At 36.0% G+C, this 23,003-nt stretch overlaps 1 protein-coding gene and 1 pseudogene across 1 annotated transcript in view; both read right to left on the bottom strand.

Annotated features, from left to right (window-relative positions):
• Positions 1-23,003, bottom strand: part of DACH2 (dachshund family transcription factor 2) — a 792,597-nt gene that overhangs the window by 692,984 nt on the left and 76,610 nt on the right. The window lies entirely within an intron of this gene.
• LOC142434715 (ATP synthase peripheral stalk subunit OSCP, mitochondrial pseudogene) lies at positions 1,282-22,900 on the bottom strand (annotated as a pseudogene).

The raw sequence follows: 23,003 nt of genomic DNA, 5'->3' as shown, positions 1-23,003 counted from the left end.
TAAATATGCTGAGAGGATACAACCTTTTCACACACTTTTCCTGATTTTAAAACATGTAATATTCACTCGTTTTCTTCGAACAACTGAATCTCGGTCCATATGCAGTTTCCTCATGAGCACAATTAAGTGTAGAGAACACCCACTCTTCTCAATGTTATCCATAGTTGGCTATGCTTCACACAATTGAGTGCCAATGCATAACAATTATACAAAAGAAAATATTTTCCTGGTATTCCTGCTTTGAGCCAAGATCCATCAAATGTCAGCAATGATATCCGTGTTCCTCATACTGTTCTGAATTTACTTTGAATTTCTGACAGTCAATGCACTACTGTAACCATTGTTGAATGAGCTTCAGAAAATTTTTACTTTAATGACATTGCTCTAGAACAGCGGTTCTCAACCTGTGGGTCGCGACCCTTTGGGGTCGAAAGATCCTTTTTCAGGGGTTGCCTGACTCATACCAGTAGTAAAATTACAGTTATGTGGGGATCACCACAACATGAGGAACTGTATTAAAGGGTCGCGGCATTAGGAAGGTTGAGAACCACTGCTCTAGAATATGTGAATTCTTTTGGGTCGCCTTTCTTTGGAATGACTATAAATACCAATCTCTCACGCAGTTGGTGAGGAAGCCATCTTTAAACCCTCATGGTATAGACAAGTGAATTTTTCCAGTGCTTCTTGAAATATTTCTATTGGTAGTCCATCAATTCCTAGAAACTTGGTTTTGGCTAGTGCCTTCAGTGCAGGTTGGACTTCTTCCCTCAGAACCATTCATTCTTCATCATATCCTACCTTTGAAATGGAGGAATGTTGACTAATTATTTTTGGTACAGTGACTTTGTGTATTACTTTCATCTTTTGTTGATGCTTCCTGCATCGTTCAATATTCTCCCCATAGAATCCTTCAATATTGCAACCCAAGGCTTGACTTTTTTCTTCAGTTCTTCCAGTTTGAGATATGCTAAACATGTTCTTCCTGTTTGGTTTACTAGCTGCCGGTCATTGCACATTTCGTTATAAGACTTTTCTCTCAAGCTGCCCTTTGAAAATTTCTGTTTAACTCAGTTACTTCATCATTCCTTCCATTTGATTTAGTTAATCTGTGACCAAGAGAAATTGGAATGGTCTCTTCTAAAATTCACTTTGATCCTTTATTTCTTTCCAACCTTTTGCTTTCTCCGTGTATGATGCTCTTTTTTCATGTTGTTGTTCAGGAAGCATTTTATTGATGCTCCAACTTTTAAAATGTTCACTGATGATAGAAAACCAACATGTTCACACCATTTCCTGCATAACCCTGCTCAGCTTCTGAATCTTGGATTTTGCAGACATATCCATATATTTCCCTCTCATATGAACAATCCTTCCACCAATGATTGATGGGTCATTCTTGAACTCCAAGTTAAACACATGGCCTTGGTTTAGGAAGTTGTTCAGGACTGTTTTCAATTTAGAGAGAGGCGTTGTCTGAGGGAGATGCAGGGGTCATTATTCAAGGAACATCTCCACGGTGGATATTCATGAGAGTCGAAAAGACTGAAATAACTCCCGGTGTGTTGTTCAAGTGACCATTTTCAGGAAGCATACTGATCAGGTTGGATATGATGGAAGAAAAATTCTCCTTGACAGTGATGTCATTCAGGATTTTCACTTTAATAGAATGCTTTACATGGCAATTCAGAATCACAAGAGCCACTTTGAAGTCCTTCAGAAGTTGTGCTACTGTCAACAACTTCTCTCCCAATTGATACAGTTAATTAATTTATTTATTTTTGATGCAGCAGAATAAAGGGCAGTGGCACAGAAACCTCTACCACCATGGATTTGAACAGGTAGCTTCCCAAGTTTGGCAAATGGCCTGATCACAGATGTACTGGAGAGCCTGGTCACTGCTGGGCCAGTCACCTTCTCCCGGATGGCTGGAGGTCAAACCTGAGACAGAAGCTGGAAAGCTGTACGATAGTCTTGATGTCATCTCACAGTTCATTAGTTCTTCTGTAATTAGTGTTCCGTAAGTCAAATGTATTCTTAAGATGTTCCCAAAATTCAACATGAAGTGCCTCATGTTGAATGTTATTGTACTATATTTTTAATGTCACAGTGTAGATCTTGATAATATATGAGTATGTATAATCCTGTTAAATGCAAATAAAAATTGAAATGCTTCATAAAAATTTAGGTCAGATGAATTCATGATCATATTTTAGTTCTCATGGGCTTGGGTTCATTTTCTTCTATTTCAACCTGAACTTAACATTTGAGCAATTGATGGTCAATTGCACAATCAGTCCCAGGCCTGATTTTGACTCCTGGCATTAAGCTTCTCCATTGCTTCTTCCAACAAATATAGTCAATTTTATTTTTCTACATTCAATCTGGAGACATCCATGTGTATATTTGTCATTTATATGGATGAAAAAAGATAATTTCAATGACAAAGTCATTAGTCTCACAAAATTCTATCGTGCAATCCCCACCTTCTTTTCTATCACCAAGGCCATAGTTTCCAAATACTATTCCTTCCTCTTGGTTTACAAATTATTAATGCATCTTGATTGCATCTCTAATCAATTTCAGACTGAAGATGTCAATAGAATTATTGAATTTCTTCGTCACTACTTTTAGTGGTTGGTGCATAAATTTGAATAATGGTTGTATTGATCAGGTTTCCTTGAATGTGTGTAGTATTATCCTATCACATATATTCCAAAGTATTCAGTGTCACACCAATTCTATGCAAACTATTCTAGAATATAGAAATGGGAGGCAAGCTTCGTTTACAAAGCAAATATAATTTTACTCATTTTACAAAGCAAATATAATTCTAATACCAAAACCAAGCAAAGATAAAGATTTTTCTAGAATATAAAATTACACACTAACATCCCTTATAAACACAGATGATAAAACCTTCAACAAAATCCTGGCCAATAGAATTCAATTACGCATTAAAATGATAATACATCATGCTCCAATGGGTTATATCACCGGTGTTCAAGATCAAAACCAATCAATGTAATATACCACATAAAGCAAACAAAAGAAAAGAACCATATGATCATATCAATTGATGCATAAAAGCCATTTAAGCAAATCCAAAACCCATTCCGGATTGAAAACATTCTGTGAAAAACCAATATAAGAGAAGTTCTTCAACAGAGTAAAGATCATATACACAAAACCAACAGCCAATATTTCTTTCAATAGGGAGAAATTGAAAGCATTACTTCTTCAAAGAGGAACCAGACAAGGATGCTCTGTATCACAAGCTTTATTTAATTTGGTCTTAAAAGTCTTAGCCAGAGTTGTTAGACAACAGGGGGAAAAATCAAGGACATCAAAATTGTCAAAGAATAATTAAAACTCTATCGTGCACATGATGTGATTTTCTATGAAGAATCCTAAAGACTTGGCAAAAAAAAATCTACCAACAGGAAGCTCTCTGCAGAGACCACCAAAGAAGTAGGTCCATGGGGAGGGATGACGTCCCCTTCCTGAGGGTAAGGTTCTCAACATAATGATAAGTAGACACAAATATCCTAAAGCGAAACAGCACCAACACTTACCGACAGATTCCCCTTTGTCATCAGCTATCCAGACAAGCGGGGAGGGGGAGGGGAGAGTGGGAGGGTGCGGGGTGTGAGTGACAGGGTGGGCCCTCCTTCCTACCAGCTCAGGCAATTTTTCCTGACCTGAAACTAACACAGCTGATCAACTGACTGCACCATGGGGACATTAGGCTGCGTGGCAGCTTGGGGCAGACACCAAACTTGGCATTTCGCACACGTGAGAGAGCTCTGTTTTAACCCCTAAATATCCGATTTGTCCTGGACCTGGGGCAGTAGAGCCTAACCGGGTGCGGGAGGATAGCTCTGAGGGATAGCTAGGGCCAACCGTAGACAGTAAATGGGTTGAGTTTTCCACGTAGACCAAGGGAGCTCTGGTTCCCCTCCACCCCACCTTCACCGCCTATCCACCAGTCCCTGGAACAGCACAGCTCTGTGGGGACCAACAAGAGGCAAGCTTGATTTTGTGGCCTCTCCTCCCCTCCCGGCCGAAAACATTGTTCTCAGGCATACCCTACCCACTCCATCAAACCGGGGGGTAAGGGATACGTGAAAAGGGAGACATCTCACAACAGACTCAGAGGAAGTAGCTGATCTTCTGGAGATCAGCCCCACCACCAGGTCTTCAGAAGGTCCCTGTGCCTGACACATTCCTTAGTGAGCGAGCACCCCGGGAGGGGGCTACACGGATATATGGGCATGGTGCCCTTGTGAACCTCCTGGCCCACAGGTCTTGCATATCTCAGGCAGTGATCTCCTGTGTGAGACAAGAAACAAACCCTGAGTGAAATAAGGGCCTTAAGTTCCATGACTCAGAAGGCTCTCCAGGCTGAGGTACTGGATAAACATAGAGAAGCCCATTGGCTGTCTCACCACCCAGCCCCAATAGATCACCCTAAGCAACATAGAGAGAATTCCTGCCCTCTCGGTAAGCTGTTCTGCTCTCCTCCCCACACAGGCCACCTAGGAAGGTGGCAGGTACAGCCCACCCCCTCACCCCATCTCCTCTTGGTGACTTTCATCATCTGAAAAGAGTAAACCCTGGACCCCCCTCAGACCTGATCCACCTGATGTCAATTCTGTTAAGAAAATTAACCTAAATCAGAAAGAACCCAGCCTCTCCCTTCCTGATTTTAAAATGTTTTACATAGCCATGGTATTTAAAAGAGCCTCTGTTGGCCCAATGACAGATGTGTAGACAGATGTAAAAGAATAGAGAGCTCGGAAATGAAACCGTATAGCTACAGACAACTGATTTTTGATAAGGGGCTGAAACACATTAAATGGGGAAAAGATAATCTCTTCAACAAACATTGCTGGCATAATTGGAACTCCTTTTATAGAAAAATGAAACAAAACCCATCCCTCACATCACACATTCAAGAGGGATTAAAGATCTAAATGTAAACCCCTATAACTATAGAGATTCTCAATGAAAAATCATGAACAAACTTTAAGCCCCTAACACAAGGCATAAATACACTAGAAAACTTAAGGAAACAAACCCACACAACGGAAGACAATATAGAAGACTGGTACATCTGTGTACATCAAAAAGCTTCATTTAAAGAGTAAAAATAGGAATCTCAGAGGTGTCATGTCATTGGAGGTCACACTCTTGAAGTTGTGTTGTAAGTTTTTCCATTTTCAATATATGAAACTCAGGATTGATGATGCTATAGAGACAGCCAGTAGAATAAGGGTTTCAAGGGGAGGGGGTTCAGTAGTGGAGTGGGGTAGTGAAGGGGAGAAGAAGTCAAGGAGTTCATTTAGAAAAAGAATGGAAAAACTGATTGTGGTAGCAATTGTACAATCCTGCTTGATGTGATGGTACTATAAAATTATATGGTATATATATATATTAATAGAAATAGAATAAAAAGAGAAGCTGCTGACTAGAAACTGTTTTGGCAAACTTATATTGGATAAAGGGTTAATCTCAAAAGCCTATTTAAAAACAGCAACATCTCAACAAGAAAAGGAATAATCCAATTTTTAAATGGGAAATTTTTAAAAATTATATATATGTAGGACACACATAGGTAGACATATAGTACCATAGAGAGCTATATAGGCAAACAGATCATTTTAAAAGAAGGCACAGGAACAAAATACTCAGAAAGCAAGACAGAGTCACAAGACAGGGAGAATATAAAAGAGATGATGATTTACGCAGGACAGATCTATCCATTTAATCAACATGAGAGGAGAGAGGAGGCCATAGTTGAAGGACAATGGCTGAAAATTTCTATGAAAGAAAGAAAAGTTATTAATCCACATATAAAGGAAGCATAAGGTAGCGCAACCATGATAGATAATAGAGAACCCACACTAAGAAATATTGCGGTGTGTTTGGACTGAAGATCAAAGCAGTGATTCCCTATAAGTAGAAGCTGAGAAAAATCAAGCATATTATCTCTCTCCATGTATATCTAGTGGACTTTTGAACTATTCTTCCAAGGTCTATTGGGGTATCTAAGAAGAAATAAGAACAGAACAACTTTGAATATATTTATTTAAATACTCTCAGACCACAATTCCAGTAATTAAAATCCAGGAATGGAGATTTTCAATGGAGATTCCTTAGGAAATGGTTCTCTTCAAGTTCAAGTCTGGATTGATTGGTTTATAAAATGAAATCTTAATATGTATTATGTAGAACACAAATAATATTTTAAAAACCTATTTCCCTTCCTCAGAACTTGTAATGTGAAAATCTTAATGAAAAAAATCACAAAAAGAAAACTGGAGGACACAAAGAAAAGGAGCAGACGGAAAGCTTTCAAGAACGTCTAGTTCCCAAGTAAGTTTCAGCACATGCTCCTCAGCGTGGTGCTTCATAATCCTTTAGCATTCATTCTTGCATTCCGGCTTTACCATCACCCTTCAATCTTTAATCCCAAGGATAATCAGAAAGCATTAATCACACAATACACATGATAGGACTGAAAATCATTAAAGTTCACCAATGCACAACTTCAGCAATTCCCATTAATGTCCACTTGCTGTGGATGGTAGATTTTAGAACAGCTGTAAGTTGGCAAATAATTTTCAAAAAATCAGAGTCAATTAATAGGTAATTTATTAGCTTTTTTGAGACCATTTCTACTAAACAAAATGCAAAACTATAGTATAATATGACAAATATTTATATCCTTTTTCTATGAAATTATTAAAGACAAAATAACTTCGAATTCAAAAGATTTTTAGGTACAGTAAATGCATATATTTGGCTTGGTATTTTTGTTTTACATAGTATCCTAGCTGCAATAAAACACGGTGGCAGTCATGCCTTTTCCTCGTATTATCTGTGAAACCATGAGCAATCACTTTCCTTCCTTTCCTCATTTTTCTCATTTGTAAAATGAGGAATCTGGATTTAAATGAATAGATATAATTAGTGCTAGAGATAGAATAAGGGTAAGAGAAAGAGACATACCGAAGGGCAAAAGAGGTTGAGAAAGAGCATTTTTGCATGCACTGTACAGAAATTTCTGACTCACCCGCACTTATTTGATTCGAGGCCATGTGAGATCATTTGATTCACTCGTTTTATCTTTTTCTTAAGATATTAATTTGTGATTGACATGCTCCTGAATGATCATTGAAATAGCAAGAGATTCAGAGGAGATATACCATCTAAATAACCCTCTCTGGAAGCTCAAATTGAAATAGGCCTGCTATCAAAAAGGCAGAAAGTTTGAGGCTACCCAGAGGCATGTCAAAGGCCTGATGATCTACTTCTGAAAAATTAGCCAGTGAAAAGCTTTTAGAACGATGAAAATATGTTCAGAGAAGACAAGTTGCCTAACTGTTTCTAATATATCAGACACAGTGACTATTGTCTAATTGTCTTACTTCCAAAGGAATTGGATCCTAGTCCTACAGTGAAAACATGACTAATGGTGAATGACATAGTCAGTGATGCTCAGATAAAAGTGAAGAATATTTCAAGTAAGGACTCCAGTCAAGAAGCAATATGGAAATATCTTAAATAACAGTTTTATTGGTTTTGTCAGGCATTATTTAATATTTCTCCATTAATATTTTTAAACATTTTATAACATAATCTAGTTTTCTGTGCCGCCTTTTTGTTCACATTTAAGTATTCGCTGTATGAAATAATTAACTAACTTTTGCTAAAAAGAAAAGCTTTGGAGCACAGTTCTACCCTGATGCATATGGGTCGCTGTGAGTTAGAACCAAGTCTAAGACAACTGGAACTGGAACTACTTAAAGCAATTTTATAACACACACTGCTGATGGCCCCTGGGGAAACTGTACAGTGATCCTGAAATTCCAAAGTGTCTCATTTGAAAAACATTGGATCTGATTACTCTATAAATCTATAACCTGAAATTTTTCACGGCACCATATTTGTTACCTATATTAAGTCCAACTAAAATTCCTAGTCATTTTCTCATGTTTTGTAAAAGATCTTTTCATCTTTGCCTACCTAATTTCTCTATTTTTAAGCTAAAATTCTTTGTTGCTTTTTCTAAGCAACTACTATTTCTGTATTAACATTTATATGTCACAAGAATTTCAATCTCTCTATTTGGATGTTTTAATTCTTCACCTGTCCTTCCTAAAGCCAGGCCCATATTTCACAGATGGATTTGATTATGGACAATTAATAATTTAGGTATGTTGCATGCCAGTTTTTATGTTTTCTCATATACTGGTACAATATTCCAATATGTTGATCTTTCATTGTGTAAATATTTACTAAAAATAAGCAACTTATTTGCTGAAGTTTTAATACTTCAAATGAGTTTTCATCTTCCTGAGGAGCAGGTGGCACTATGATGATGCTGACCACAAAACAGCAGATCAAATCCACCCGCCGCTCTGTGAAAGGAAGACGAGGTTGTCGGCTCCCATAAATTTACAGTCTCAGAATTTTTATATAGGGCTGCTATGAGCCAGATTCAATGGCAATAGGTGGAGTTCGGCTATGGCGTTATCAATAGCCTAAAAGCTCATTATTTTATTGAGTCGATAGCACTTCTGGTGTATAATTGCTTTGCTATTAGGGTAAGAGTAGAACGGGACAGAATGATTTGCAAAATTACTTTCAAATATGATCCATATATTATATACCATTTTACTTCCAATATTTATTTTATTTTTGCCTTCTCCATTCTTTTTCATTTCTTTCTAAGCTTCTCTTATTATACCACTACTATCTAAGGGTACAATTTTGTATCTTAAGGCCAAATTAAATTTAAAAATTCCTTATATAGTTATTTCAGACCTGTTTTCAATATTTATAATTATTGCTATTTATTTCTCTTTTCAACTACACTAATCTTTCAAAGTCCATTTTCAAAAGGTCCTTGAGAGTATTTGTTGAATTCAGCATTCAATCCAATCTGCCCTCTCAATAATAAAAACTACCATATAGGCATTCAGAAAAACATTTATTTTCAAATGCATGAAACCCTTGCTTATATTTATATTGTCTAAAACTATATCTCCATAGTAATATTTGTTACATACTTGTGAAATTAATTACTGAATCAAATTTAAGATCAATTAAATACTCATGGCAAATAGTATAATCCTCATTAAACTAGTGTGTTGTTAGATGAGCCATTTAAATATATTTGCTAGATTTTGGTAAATATACACAGATTTTCTTATTATAATTAAGGATCCTTATGGCATAATGATTATGTGTTGGGCAGCTTACTGCAAGATCAGCAGTTCAAAATTACCAGCTGCTCCACGGGAGAAAGACTGGGCTTTCTATTATCGTAAAGAGCTAGACTCCGAAACCCATAGGGGCAGGTCTACTTTGTCTTATAGAGTTGCTGTGAGTTGGCATTGACTTGATGGCAGTGAGATTATTTATTTTTGCCTTATTACAATTAGTGCAAGAATGCCATACATAAGTTTAAATAGCAAAAATGTTGGGGTTTTTTGGTTACTTTTTAAAAGAAAATGCAGATTCATATGGTCCTATCTGAGAACTGCTAACAAAATGTTGCCAAGAAGAAGCACTACTTTAAAAATCTAATATGGCTAATTTTTACAGGCATGTTACAGATTTCATAATTTACAGATGTCACAATCAAAGACTTGAATCTATCTAACATATAAGTCCGAATGATTTTTAAATAATAATTTCTGTTGTGCTTTTCTACACTTAGCCGCGTTCATTTACTGGAAAGCACAGAACTTGTCCCGCTTGCAGTCAAGGAGACAAGAACTCAGCTCTTATCCATGCATCCTCACTACTTTTTTTCATTTATATCCCAAAATATAGAAATAAAAAGGGAAAAAACACTGTAAAGAAAAATCTCCAATAAGAAAAAAAGCTACTGTAATTATGGGAATAAGGGGAAGGTCTATAACCAAGATAAAAATGAGCAGACAGAGACAAGAAAGGAATTACCCCACTACCTATGCCCTGTACCATATCCCTACATTATAATTTCTCTCCCAATAATTTGATTTTTCAGAATGTTAATGACTTGAATACAACAAATTTCATTTTTCAAAACAAGTTCATGCTTCTCTCCTTCACATTTTATATGGTACAAATGGTAAATGACTATGTATTTCCCTCCATTCTAAACAGGTAAATAGAGGCACGAACATTCATTTCAACTACTAAGTCCTTCACTGTAAATCTAAACATGAAAGTAGCTAATTTTCACTATTTCATAATTTACACATATTTTTTAAATCTCATGTAGATTTTCTTTAATCATTTTATTGGGGGCTCATACACTCATATAAATTCTTGAATTGAAAAAAAACCCTCAATATGCAACTCTAAGAGAAATAGTGTCTCCAAAAGAACATTAATATAAATGGAGATCCGCTTCTAAATACATGGCATGCACGTATTTTTTTTAATGTCTCTAAAAGCAGACCAAACAGATGGAAGAAATCAAGAATGCAGTCTCAGAGACATCAAAAGAAAAATGTCCAGAAGGTAACATGTACCAAACTCTGATGAGAGATGAAGTAAAATAAGCAGTATTTTGAGAGTTAACTTAATTTTTTTTTATTTTAACAATTTATTGGGGCTGATACAATTCTTTTCACAGTTCATACATATACATACATCAATTGTATAAAGCACATCTGTACAGTCTTTGCCCTAATCATTTTTTTCTCTTTTCTTCTTTTACATTTTATTAGGGACTCAAACAACTCTTACCACAATCCATACATATACATACATCAATTGTATAAAGCACATCCATACATTCTCAAGGCATTTGCGCTCCACTTAAGCCCCTTGCATCAGGTCTTCTTTTTTTTCCCCCCTTCCCTCCCCATTCCCCCCTCCCTCATATGCCCTTGGTAATTTATACCTCGTTATTTTGTCATATCTTGCCCTATCCGGAGTCTCCCTTCCCCCCTTCTCTGCTGTCCCTCTCCCAGGGAAGAGGTCACATGTGGATCCTTGTAATCAGTTCCCCCTTTCCAACCCACTTTCCAACCCACTCACCTTCCACTCTCCCAGCATCGTCCCTCACACCCTTGGTCCTGAAGGTATCATCCACCCTGGATTCCCTGTACCTCCAACCCTCATATGTACCAGTGTACAGCCTCTGTCCTATCCAGCCCTGCAAGGTAGAATTCGGATCATGGTAGTTGGGGGAAGGAAGCATCCAGGATCTGGGAGAAAGCTGTGTTCTTTATCGATACTACCTCACACCCTAATTAACCCATCTCCTCTCCTAAACCCCTCTATGAGGGGATCTCCATTGGCCGACACTTGGGCCTTGGGTCTCCACTCTGCACTTCCCCCTTCATTTAATATGATATATATACATATGTACACATACATACACACACATATCTTTTTTTTTTTTTTTGCATGATGCCTTATAACTGGTCCCTTGGGCACCTCGTGGTCGCACTGGCCGGTGTGCTTCTTCCATGTGGGCTTATTTGCTTCTGAGCTAGATGGCCGCTTGTTCACCTTCAAGCCTTTAAGACCCCAGACACTATCTCTTTTGATAGCCGGGCACCATCAGCTTTCTTCACCACATTTGCTTATGCACCCATTTGTCTTCAACGATCCTATCATGGAGGTGTGCAGTCAATGATATGATTTTTTGTTCTTTGATGCCTGGTAACTGATCCCTTTGGGACCACTCGATCACACAGGCTGGTGTGTTCTTCCATGTGGACTTTGTTGCTTCTGAGCTAGATGGCCGCTTGTTTATCTTCAAGCCTTTAAGACCCCAGTCACTATCTCTTTTGATAGCCGGGCACCATCAGCTTTCTTCACCACATTTACTTGTTCACCCACTTTGGCTCCAGCCGTTGTGTCGGGAGAGTGAGCATCATAGAGTTCCAATTTAATAAAAGAAGGTATTCATGCATTGAGGGAGTGTTTGAGTAGAGGCCCAGAGAGTTAACTTAATTTTATGTGGCAAAAAAAGCATTGTCTATCGGGACAGGAAGGAATAGTGCACTGTGTGTAGCTTACAGATGGAACATAATTCTATAACAAACTGAATTAGAGACCAAGGGATGTCTAGCATTAATGCATTTACATAGTCTGGATTTCACTTGTAATATACATTTTCATCCATAAAAGTAAACATAGTTATTAATTGGTCATATATACACAAGAATAGTTTATTTTAAGACATTAGTTTAAGTTCAACAACTTTTATGGTTTGTTGCATGCACCGAAGAGATCTGACTCACCCACACTTATTTGATTAGAAGCAAAGTTGAATAGCTTGTTATATCAATGTGATATTTTCCTACTACATCAAACTGAATATATTCATTTTTATTCATAGCCACATGAATAATAATTAAGCTGGATATAGTATTAGAGATAAGAAGTAATCAGTTAATAAGAAAGCTTGAATGTTTATATAGAAGTTTAAATTTGATACTGAAGGCAATTAAAGAGTCATTAAAAGATTCGCTAAAACTTTTTAAGGGTATAACAGTGTGCTATACAAGTTCTATGGCTGATAAAAAATTGCAATGCAGGAAACATCAAAAGAAGGTGGAAGGAATACAGTGTTACTGTGGCAAAGAGTCCATGTTCAACCATTTCAGGAGGCATATGATCAAGAAGTTATGGCACTGAAGGAATAAATTTAGCCTTCAGTGGGAAAATTGGCAAAAAAATAATGGTCCAGGAATTTATGGAGTACCAATTGAGGTGTTTGAATAAATGATGTAATGCTGGAAGTGCTCACTTATCTCTACCAATAAGTTTGGAAGACAGCTGTCTGGCCAGCTAACAGGATGGGATCTATATATTTGTCCACTCCAATCAACGGTGATTCAATAGAATCAGGAAAGTATTGAACAATATTAATGATGTCACATGCAAATGAAATTTTGCAAAAAATAATTCAAAAATGGTGACAGCAGTACATTGATAGCAAACTGCCATAGTTCAAGCCAGATGCAAAAGAAGATATAGAATGACAGCTATAATTACCAATATCAGATGGATCTTGGCTAAAAACAGGGAATGTTTTATTGACTATGAAAAGACACTCAACTGTGTTGATAATAAATAATGGATAACATGGGGAAAAGTGGGCAAGTCAAGAACAGGTCATTGTACTTATGCAGAACCTGAAACATAGACCAAGAGTTAGTGTTGGTCGGAACAAGAAGATACTGTGTGGTTTAAAATAAGAAAGGTGCATATCATGGTTGCATTTTTTCATTATACTTAATCAATGTAAGTTGGGCAGATAATTTGAGAAGCGAAACAATAAGAAAAATAAAGCATCATCAGAATTGGAAGAAAATTCATTAACAACCAGCAATATGCAGATGTACCAATCCTGCATCTTAAAAGCGAAAGGGACTTAAAGCACCTACTGGTGACAAAGACTCCAGCCTTCAGCATGGATGACACCTTAAGATAAAGAAACCATACTCCTCGCAACTGGAGCATAAGCATTGTCGCGATATACAAGGAAACGTTTGAACTTCTCAAGACTTTCTTTTTCCTGGAGCCACAATCAATGCCCATGAAAGCAACTGACACAAAATCAAATTACGTCTTCAATGGGCAAATATGTTGCAAAAGATCATTTTAAAGTGTTCAATAGTAACTACGTCACTTTGGGTGTGCCTGACCCAAGTTATAGCATTTTCAGTCACCTCCTATGTATTTGAATAATAGGCAATGAATAAGGAAAAGGGCAATAAAATGATGCCTTCAAATTATGGTGCTGGAAAAGAATATTGAATATACTGTGATCTATCAGAAAAGTGGACAAATGTTTCCATGGAAGAATTATAATTAGAATAGATCATAGAAGTAGGGGTGGTGATATTTTGTCTCATGTACTTAGGGACCAGTCTCTAGAGAAGATAATCATGTTTGATAAGGTAGAAGGTCAGTAAAGAAGAGGAATAACATCTTGTTATGGGGCTCAAACATAGCCACAGTTGTGAAGATGGTGCAGCACTGAGCAAATGCTCTGTTCTGTTGTACATAAAGTCACTGTAAGCCAGAACTGTCTTGATGGTTCCTAACAACAACCACCACATACAAACTTTTAGAGTTAATTCTCTAGAAACAATACTTAGGATAAATAAGCAAAAATATTAAAACCTAGGAGTATATTATGGCATTATAGTTGTGGTATAATTAGAATTACCGGGAAATAGAAATTAAGGAAGGTGTAAAGAGGAGGGATTCACAATGCTGAAAAACATGCTCCAAAGGAAAATTTGAGCAATATTAGGCAAATATCATAACAGAATGAATGAATATCATAAGATTGTTACATTATAATCATAGAGATGCTATAAACAATTTGAAAGATACAAGCAGCTATTATGTATAGAAATAATATTAGCATAGGCAATAATGAAGGCTGATATTAGAGAGGAAATTTCTAAGCTCAATTTAAGATACATGATACTGAGACAATTTTAAGACAGAAAAGAATAGCTACTGTTTCTGAAGTTTATGGGTCATTCTAAAGTGGCAATAGTTCAAGTCATGAACTCGTCAAGGTAACATAGACAGAGGTAGAACAATGGGAAATAATCTATCCTAAATAACAAGGACTTCCACCATGGATTATAATTGGGAAGAGATACCATATAATTAGTCAAAATTTCAAAAGAGGTAATGAAAATATCTTATGGGCATAAACAACTTTAATAAATGTTTAAAATCTAGCTTTGATTAAGGGTTGTATTATACAGCCTAGTCTTATGGTTGTTGGCAATAAGTTACACATCTGCAAACACTTGAATTGGCAAAAGTTGTGTTATAGATATAATTATAACAATGACCATTTTAAAAGTAAAGAGAATAGCTGCTGAGGTTGCTTTTGCACAAATAAAAACATCATGGGGATTTGATATCTTGGTTTGAAAGTTTAGAAGTTCATTGTTTCATGGGACATCCAAATGAATTGGCCTAATACCATGCTTCGTGCTTCTCTTCTATCTCCTAATCTGTATAACGGTATCCAGGGTCTTAAAGGATTGCAAGCATCCCTGTGGCACAATCATTGGTCTCTCTTCTACTGTAACCAGAGAAGCAGGGGAGTCAGGAATAGAAGGAGGATATGGTTGGGTGGCTACTTGCGTCCATGAGCAACTCCCTCCTTTGCCATGAAACCAAAGAACTGGATGATGCCCAGCTCCCCACCACAACTGAACATTTTGATCAAAGATTCTATAGTAGAATCCTGAAGAAAATGGGAAAATTAAACATTGAATTTCACACACTCACGTGGATGTCAGACAATTGTCCTGATAATCTTGGAATTTTAAACCCAAGGTATTCCCTAAAGTAATCCTAAAATCAACCATCAGTTTAATTTAAGTAATAAAAATTATCCGTCGAGCATTATGCTCTTTTAGGAACTCTCTAAATCGGATCAAATTAAGAGCAGCAACTTTTTGAGTCCTATGGGACAGTGAATTCACATTAATAGAACTCAGAAAATGAGGGTGGGAATTTAATCAATGTCACTAAATAGTACATATAGAAACTCTTGAATTGATTATTAATGGAATCAGTTATTACGTTTTGCCATGTATATTTTAATAACAACAAAGTAAATGAATTTTATAGCACACAAAATGAGATCCCACCTTACCCCATTAGAATGACCAAGATACATAAATAGCTGGTGGGAATACAAAATGGTTCAGACACTCTGGTGAGTTCCTCAAAACATTGAACATGAACTAAATATTTGATACAGTAATCTCAACTCTAGGTATATACTTAGAAAAAGTAAAAGCAGAAACACAAAAAGGGAACTAGACATAAATGTTCATTATAGCACTTTTCATACTAGCCAAAATGTGGAAATAACCAAAATTTGAATCAACAGATGAATAAGTAAAACAAAAAATATATATATTCATTTAATGGAATGCACTCAGCCATTGAGAAATGAAGTTCTGATGCGCACCACACCATGCATGGATCCTGAAAACGTTATGCTAAATGAAATAAGTCAGGGGCAAATGGACAAATGCTATATGATCTCACTTATATAACATCAGCAAATATGTAGGAACCAGCAGTGGAAAGGAAAGGAAAAGGTTTTGCCGAGGGTACATTGCTTAAATTCATTGTTATGGAATAATGATAAATATGTATAAGAATATGTACAGCAAGAATGGTTGTGCAATTTGAAGAATGTGATTGGTGGTATTAATTTGTACATGTAGACCATGTTGAGTTAACATAATTTTTATGCATTTTACCATAGCGTCTTTTTAATTGTAAGAATACTTATTGTTAATAATTACATTTAAATGAGCATCATGCATTTGAATAAGCAAATCTTGATTTATCTGTTATATATCAAAGTACAGTTTCAATTCATAAAAATGTTTATTCTACCTTCATTCATTTTATGTCTAGCAATGGCCCGTTGCTTACACTTATTCACCTACTGGATTTTAAATATTTATTTTTGATTCCTCCATCTTACCACACTAAATGGAATTTGGGGTATTTATTTCTATTTGTTCAGAGAGGGAGCATGAAAATGAATCAGATACTGCTAGGAGATTGCAAGTGGAAATTATGGAAAATAAAAACTGTTCTATGGGAATAGGCTGTATACTTGGAGGGAGCTGCTAATTCTTATTCCTGCTAGGAAAAAAGTTGTGGTAAGAAATTTCATTGTACTCATTTGGTTCTTTAACTAATGGGCTTGGGTTTCCCAAAGTACAGATCTTATCACCCAAAGAAAAATTATCCATTTAGAATGCTCCCTTGACGTTTGCTTAGTGCAGCGGCTCTCATATGGAACGACCCTTGCACGGGGGTCGTCTGATTCATCACAGTAGCAAAATTGCAGTTAGGAAGTAGCAACAAAAATCATTGTATGGTTGGGGGTCACCACAACATGAGGAACTGGATTAAAGGATCTCGGCATTGGGAAGGTTGAGAATCATTGCTTCAGAGAAACTTAGCCTATCCAAAATTAGTCAGGTGAGAAGTGAATAGTGCATAGTATTCAAGAGAACACTATGAAAATTTATATGTAATTTGTAGTGTGAACCCACAATAGAAAAAAGGGGGAAAACCATTGCTTCCTATCAATAAAATACAACCCTAAAATGGGCAAAGAGGTACGTGAATCCTGCTCTCATTTTAAGGTGCTCTCTTTTAAATTCAAATCTTTTTAAAAAATAAATCAACCTTTGTGGTATTTTGTAAATCATAGTTTCATAACATATAGATGAATTGTAAGTACATTTCATAATTACATAATTTGAGGTGCTATTAAGGTAATAAATTCATTCTAATATTGCCACATTTGTCTAAAATCTTGAAATTATACAGTATAAAATGTTCAGTACATTAGTTTTAAAAGATTATTAATAAAATATTTAAATCAGTTGTTGATCTACATATGCATGTGAGTACAAATGCAGAATACTGATCACCTTCCTATTTTTATACATAAGAATTTTTGACATTCTGAATTGTAAAATAACTTTACAGAAAGCATGGCAATTCTCTAACAAATAATTGTTGTATTCTTGCTAGCTCTTTTGAAATAAAAGTAAAATTAAAAATCCATGCAACAAGCTATGATGGTGGCAAAAAGCCATTATTCAGCCACCACAGAAATTACTTGGTCTTATGGCATCATACGTGCAAATGTGCTTGACACAGTGGATGAATGTATGGATTGTGATAAGAGATGTAACAGCCCCCAATAAAAGCACTTAATAAAAAATATATAGTCTTGAGCCTCAGATTCAGTGAGTAATTCCCTCACTATGTTTGATTATGCCAAATAGGTTTTCATAATATTAAAAAAAATTACTTGATCCTCGCCTTTCAGCAAACAAACTACTAATAGGTTTATACATACAAACACCACAAAATGTAAGTCTGGTCCTGTCAAGAACTCTTCACATCCAGATGCATTCTTGCTTCAGTTATTTTTAAATAGTTTACCAAAAATAAACTATATGGTAGACAATGTTAAGTTGGGGGGAAAATAACTCTAATGAAGTACATATTCAGAAATCACTATATTTGCCACATAAAGTAAAATAAAATAAGCAAGTGATGCCTTGAAACTCCTATTTTTGAATTTATACTCTCAATTAAAATCTAAAAAGTTCCATATTTTAATTTAAAAGAAAACATAGAAAATTTTTAAAAAGAAGCATAGAAATTTCATATTCAAACAACTCTGCCTAGATAAAATGTATGCATATAGCAGTACAGGCCACCCGAATTTTCCAATTTTTAAAATTCCTATCTTTTAAAAAATTAAAACCACCTTTTGATATTTTGTAAATCATAGTTTCATAACTACATATCATAACTTCATAATTTGAGGTGCTAATAAGGTAATAAATTCATTCTAAAATTGCCACATTTGTCTAAAATTTAAATTACTTGATGCAAATTGTGTAACTTAAAAGATTTCATACAATTAATACAAATCATCTTCCTTCTATTGAGCTTTTCTTTGATTTAAATTTTTAGTATGATTCACACAAAGAAGAACAATGACCAAAAAAAACTACTGGTCACCATATATTACAGCCAGGAACTCATCTTACTTCCCATTCATATTACTTTCAATGAGCTATTATTTAATGAATTAGCTATGCTAAGCATCCATGGGTTCTATTTATTATTCAAATCACAGGATTAAGGCTTACTTTACGTAAGGGGAAAATATAGATGAGTAAAAATGAGCAAGAATTTATAAGCAGCAAACATAAAAACAACAAACTTTCTGTGTGTAGCAAGAATGTAGCTTCCACCAGAACAATGTATCTCAAATGACTTCATTGTGTTCTAAGTACAGATAAACTACTTTTGTTTATTTATTTTTAAAGCTTCCTTTTTGGGATTCCTCACAAAAGAACAAGCCTCAAGGTCACCTGTCAATAACAGAACAAACCCTCGGTAAATCACAGTGCTTCACAAATAAATTTCTCATCAGTAATTAAAGCCAGGCCTCTCTGGCCCTGTGTTATCAGCTCATCAAATTCATTGCTCATCTAGAATAACAGATCCACATCTGCAGTCATTACAGAATGCCAGATAAATCAGTCCTCTCAATGATGCTTGGAGCCATCCCTGCTCCCTTTTAACCAGCCCAATATTTATTTCCCCCTGACACTTCTGACATTCTATTTACTGTAGGCAAATGGAACTCAGACGGCACCTTGTAATGGCTTTACCAAATCCCATTGTGGGACATATCTTAGAAGACTGATGGTTGCAATAAACAAGGTTTTATGGTGTAAGTGTGAGCTTCCAACTTTTCCCCCTCGAATTTGACTTCTGCAGCGAAGGTTTATTACACTTGATGCAGGTGGGAGACTAGTAGCCATTTAGAGTCTTGTTAACAAAAAGTCAGCAAAAAAAACTTTTAAGCTGCTGTCAGTGTTGCATGTCTTTCTTTTGTTTTCTTTTAATTTCATTATCAAAAGGATCTTGAATAAAGTTTGCCGAATCCATGCTCATAGACTAATTACAATAAAGTTCCTAATTCATTCTTTCACTTTTTAATTTTTTCAATTAAATTATCACAAGGTTAAAATATTTTAAGATGTTGTTCTTAAAAATATATAATCAAATGTATAAAGCTTACACATATCCTAAATGCAAAAATTCATGTATTTTAATACAAAATAGTTTTTAAAGTCATGATATAATAAGCCATTCAGGAACACTTTAGATATAATAGTACTCATACTTTTGAATGAAGTGGACATTTTTAGAGAGCTTTTTTATTTTCATAAATGGAGATTACTATGAATAAAACTAAAACATATAAGTTACACTCCTCTAGTTAGCCAGGCTGTGGGTGGTTCTGCACCATCCTGCACTAAGTTTAGCTACTTATCAGGATTCAAAGGGACTCACATTCAAGTTATTTAAAATGATTTCAAAGTTACTAAAACTCACAGTTAGCATATAAACTTATCTCTTTTTACCACAATAACAATTGAAAGAAAAACTGCCCAATTATTTTCTATTTTCTTAATTTTCAAGGTAATGCACACAGTGGGATGTGAATGCTGAGATTATCTCCTGCCCATTAAATCAAAATAACAGTTTACATAGAGAGCATTTGCCTTAATGAAAATTCTACATTTATCACTCTATTGTTCTTGTGGACAGATCTTATTGCTCTCAGAGGCCAAAGTTTGAATATATGGGATTTAAAAATAATAGCCTTAAGCATCGCGTTATTGAACCATAATACACAAGTGGTAGGAGGCCTGGCCCTTCCCCTCAGGCCTCCTGCCCTGTCACCCACACAAAGCAGGGAAAGGAAAACACAGATTCTAAATGAACACTTTTAGGAAGTCTTTGTTATCGGAACTGGAATGGAAATTATGTATGAGTCTTCCAAAGAAACCTAGGAGTACAAACAAAAATATTCTGAGCAAGATAAATTTGCCCACTGCATATTGATAGTAAATCACATAAAGTTTCATTTCTGCCTTCACTTAACACTTCAAAAAGCATTCACCTCAGAGTACAGTCCACTTTGGCTCATGCCTCTAAGTTATGAAAAATGTAATCCAAGAAGACAACAAAATTAGTTAAGAGTTGATGTTTAGGCTGGGCTACCTTGGATCACCAAGCTCATCATTCCCCTTTACACACACCACACCATACATTCTTTCCCAGTATTTTGGGTTGATTGGCTAATAAATTAATCCAAAGAAATACACTACTATACCTTTTGAAACTCTTTTCATACCAAATCTAGAAGACAGAAACCATAGATATTCAGAGCTACGAGAATTTTCAGAGATTAAAGATGAGAAAACTGATACGCAAGGATCTGAGCTGATAAGTCTCCAAGCCACAGAGCTGCATATGGGTCTCAATACCGGAACGGAAACGTGAGTGGCTCCAGCTTCACTGCTCTGAAGCAGTAGGCATGCTTGTTAACCGCCTCAAGCGACGTAGTTGGTTGGATCCCGTCAGAATTCTGTTCCTTGCACTATCCGTGAAGCAACGGTAGAAGGAATCGGCTAAAGAAACTTGGGGTCTGTACATTTTAGGTCCTCTAAAAGTGGAACAGTTTCCCAGCAGCAAACTCAATTCCTGGCACACAGTCGGTGTACAATGAATATTTTAACCAATAAAAGCACTAATGAAATACTTCTGGATAAGACAGGAGAATGAAAGATCCCTCTTTCAAATTTGAGAGCGAAAAGATGGAATAAAGGGGAATGCAATATGCAAATTTCCTTCACTACATACTAGGCAGAAAAAGAAATATCGCTTCTAATGTATTTACACGTGCTCTGCTAAGACTGGCCACAAAGATGTCAGTCACAATAATGTGCTAATAATTGTTATGGCCCTTTATATTTGAAAATCTTGAAAAAGAAAGGACAAGCTCCATAGCATCCTCTATGGTGTAGTTAAATATTATTATCCACATTTTACAGAAGGTAAATTCAGGAACAAAAGGCATGCGTCAGTTGTTCGCAGTCAAATAAGACGTTTATGGCAAAATTGCTAATGTAATCCATGAACTCTGACCCCTCAATTCTTAACACAACCACTTGTATCAGCTATAATGGTTGTGTGATTATAATAAAAACTACATTTTCATGTTTGCCAGCATAAGAATTCAAAGTTCTCTACAAACATACTTTCTTCCTAGGATTTTCATAGATAATCAATCTTCGCATGGGACAAAAAAAGCACCTCTACACTCAAAACTCAGCAGCGTGCTCTGTCAAAAAGGTAGTCTTTCTGATCAGGAGACTCTGAAGACACATCATCCTTTACATTAGGAACTCGAATCTTTTTATTTTAAATTTTGTGAATAGGCACAACCAAATATTTTTTCCACATTTAAAAATACTGTGAAGGCTGGCTAAAATGCTTCACTTATTAGACTGTGATATTTGTTTGTGTGCTTCCCTGTAGCCCAAAGCCAATATACCATGTTCTAAGGCCTCAAAAAGGTTATGAAATTTTTAAAAAACAAGTAAAATTGGAATTTGTAAACACTTAAATAAATATTATGGTATTACACAGTTAGATGCAAAAATGTATCGTAAAGTTACTTATCTTGTAACTGCCTGCCATCCAGTCAATGTTGACTCAGGGACCCCTGTGGGTTTCTGCGAATGTACTGTTTACTGGAGTAGAAAGCCCGTCTCTCCCGTGGGGCTGCAGGTAGTTTCCAATTGCCAACCACCCAGACTGCTGCCCAGTGTATCAACACAGGCCCAAACCTTCATTTCAAAAGTTGTCAGTCAAAGATTTAGCTCCAGCTCCTATTGTCTATATTTTTACATCAGCAAAACTCATGTTTGGGATTGGTTTCTTTTGTTTGTTTGTTTGTTTGATTTTGTTTTTCAGTGTTTCCATCCAAATCCATCGCCATTGAGTAGATTCCACCTTGGTAAGAAAGCAGACAGCCTCACCGTACAGATTTTGACTGTCAACCTCTTGGTGCTTAAATTTTGTTACAGAGCCACAATAATAAATTTGTCTTGAAATCACATCAATGTGAGGGAAAATTACCAGAAGGGAGACACATTAACTTGAGTAAAGGGGAAAGCAAAATAAACAAATGCACATTAACAAATGGATAAATAAAAACACATAACAAATTTACCGGATTTATTACTTCCTTTACACCTGAATTGTAATCAATGCCAATTTTTTTTAAATGGGATTTTAGTGCTCACATATTTCATTCAAACGTGCACTGTGATTCATGTCAGCCTCAGATGTGCCAGAGTACTGCTATCCTCCATGGTATTTAGAAGTAGGTCTTAGAACTTTCTTTCAAAGCATCTCAAATCTCCATTCTTTTAGTTAGCAGCCAAGCATTTCCCTGTTGGCACCTACCCTGGAACTCCATGGCGCGCAGACACCCAGTCCACTGTGCTGCTACACCAGATTTATTAACAAGCAACCTGTGGACAGCTGGGGAGGACACATCCAATAAAATGTTCTTGACACAA

This window comes from Tenrec ecaudatus, chromosome X, assembly GCF_050624435.1.
Source record: "Tenrec ecaudatus isolate mTenEca1 chromosome X, mTenEca1.hap1, whole genome shotgun sequence".
NCBI lineage: Eukaryota > Metazoa > Chordata > Mammalia > Afrosoricida > Tenrecidae > Tenrec > Tenrec ecaudatus.
This window is presented reverse-complemented; position numbering and strand designations above follow the sequence as displayed.